At 40.0% G+C, this 2,697-nt stretch overlaps 1 pseudogene; it reads left to right on the top strand.

Moving 5' to 3' along the window:
• The first annotated feature begins 225 nt into the window (after positions 1-225).
• LOC131406883 (coiled-coil domain-containing protein 43-like) lies at positions 226-887 on the top strand (annotated as a pseudogene).
• Positions 888-2,697: the final 1,810 nt, after the last annotated feature.

The following is a 2,697-nucleotide window of genomic DNA, read 5'->3' as shown; positions in this document are numbered from 1 at the left end:
AGGAGGATTGGCAATAGATGTTAGCTCAGAGCCGGTCTTCCTCAGCAAAAAGAGGAGGATTAGCACGGATGTTAGCTCAGGGCTGATCTTCCTCACAAAAAAAAAACAAAAAAAGACAGTTCTAATCATAATCTCAGTTGGTATGTTGTAGAAATTTACAAGCTGCATCTATAGCCACAACAGTCTTGAAAAATAAGAACAGGCTGGCGGGATCCTGACCCCAAGATGGCGGCGCCCGGCAAATGGGCCGCGGCTGCTTCCGGCCAAGGCGATGGCGGGGCTAGAGGCTTTGGATCGTGGCTGGACAGACGGTTGGAGGCGCTGGGAGTGGACCAAGCCATTTACGGTGCCTACATCCTGGGTGCCCTGCAGGAGGAGGAGGAAGAAGAGAAGCTGGACGCTCTGCAGGGTGTCCTCTCTGCTTTCCTGGAAGAAGATTCCCTCCTTAACATCTGCACGAAGATTGTGGAACGATGGTGGGAAACTCAGAATGTTGTCACCAAGGTGAAAAAAGAAGATGAGGTACAAGCCATTGCCACCCTAACTGAGAAGCACGCGCAGATCGTGGTGAAGCCCAGGATGGTGTCAGAAGAGAAGCAGAGGAAAGCTGCCCTCCTGGCCCAGTATGCTGATGTGAGAGGTGAAGAGGATGAAGCAGATGAGAAGGATGATTCAGGTGCCACCACAATGGACATTCTGACAAATCTCTGTTCCGAAACACCGATGTGGAAGATGTCCTCAGTGCCCGAAAACTAGAGCGAGACTCGCTTCGGGATGAGTCCCAAAGGAAGAAAGAACAGGACAAGCTGCAGAGGGAGAGAGAAAAACTAGCCAAGCAGGAGTGCAAGGAAAGGGAAAAGAAAAGGACACAAAGAGGGGAGCCATAGCGATAACCTTGGTCCGCTCTATTCTCTCCTCAGGAACTTGATCAGAGGGACAACCGGTTGTACACAAGTATATTTAAGAGAAATGAGAGAACATTGCAAAGTGGTTTCCCAAGACATTTCCCCTTTTGTTTACACGGTCAAAAGGAAAATCACAAACACTTCTAATTACAAAATGTTCCATGTCTCTGTGGTGTGGGTAATCAGATAATTATAGTTGATATCTGTATGTACCAAAGATCTGGAATGGGGGCAACCTTTATATTTTAATACTGAAGTCCTGAGCTCCTGTTGGCACCTTTAAAAAGTCTTCCCTCACCTTCGATAAGCGGGAATATTCAGAGAGCTGACAGTTAACAGTTTTCATCCTGAGGGAGAATCGTGACCACTCCTTCCCTGAGATGAAATGTGGGAGTGTAAATTGCTTCAGGAGTAGCATTCACCCCTAAATGTATTGTTTTATGGCTGAAATAGAAAGTTAATGAAGAGTCCTACCTGGATCTAGACTTTTTGTTACATGGCAACAAGCTAGGAAAATTATACGGTGTATGTTCTAGATTTCAGAATATTTTTTTAAAAAAAGCTTCAGCCTATGGGAAGAAAAGAGGTACCTTTTTAAGTAGAGATCGTTACATTTTTCCTCATCGAGGCTGTGATTTTAAGAAGGATGTGTCAGTATTGAGTGCAAGGATATCACTGTTAGCTAGATTCATTTTTTATAATCATGAATCCTTTTGATTGCTAGTAGAGATTTTAATCCTGATTTGCCCTAAAACATGATAAAGACCTGATAATTACAGGTTTAGAGAAACTGGAGGAACTGCCCTTTTAGGGAAGAAACACTGGAAATCTCTGCTAACACAAAGATATTTTAAGAGTGTACATAGTAGGTGCTCAACAAGTTGATTGAATGAGTGAGTGAATGGAAAAACTGCTTGGGAGAGTCAAAGGTGAGCAAGAACTCTCCATTTCTACTTTTGTCACAAGCGACATTCAATTGTAAATAAGGCCTTGCTCTACAAGAAGCATGAAGAGAACAATTTCTCTGACAAGATGGAAAGTAGATATTTTATACCAGGGGTCGGCAAACTGCTGCCTGCAAGCCAAATTTGGCCCAGTCTGTTTTTGTATGGTGCAAGCTAACAATGGATTTTACATTTTTAAAGGGTTGTAAAAGAAAAAATATGTTATGGAGGCCTTATGTGGCCTGTAAAGCCTAAAAAGTATTTACTCTCTGGCCCTTGGGAGAAAAAGTTTGCCGAACTCTGTTTTATACCATTAACTATGAGATTAACAAAAATTTTTAACTTTATGCAGAAAGTAAAAAGAAGCATGGTTAAGGAAAAGATGTGTCACCTCTATACACTCCTATAACCGTGGCATTGCAAGAACTTTTAAAAAATTAACCATCTTCTTAAAAAATAAACTTTATTTAAATCACTAAAAAAAAAAAAGAAAAATAAGAACAAATATAAAGGAAGTAAACTTTATAACTTCAAGACTTAATATAAAGCTACATTAATTAAGATAGGTATAATTTTTGGCATAAAGATAAACAGGTCAGTGAGAGATAAAAGAGAGTCCAGAAGTAGATCCACACTATTAATTTTTTTAGAGGTGATATTTTAATTTTTTTATTAAAGTATAAGTGAGAAATAAAATGGTAAGATATTTAATGCGTACAACGTGAGGATTTGATATATGTATACATTGTGAAAGGATTCACCTCCTCGAGTTATTAACACATCCATCATCTCACACATTTAGCTTTTTTTTTTTTGAGAACATTAAGTTTTACTCTCTTAGTAAATTT

This window comes from Diceros bicornis, chromosome 6 (genome assembly GCF_020826845.1).
Source record: "Diceros bicornis minor isolate mBicDic1 chromosome 6, mDicBic1.mat.cur, whole genome shotgun sequence".
NCBI lineage: Eukaryota > Metazoa > Chordata > Mammalia > Perissodactyla > Rhinocerotidae > Diceros > Diceros bicornis.
Note: the sequence above shows the minus strand (reverse complement) of the source record. Positions and strands in the feature narration are given on the sequence as shown.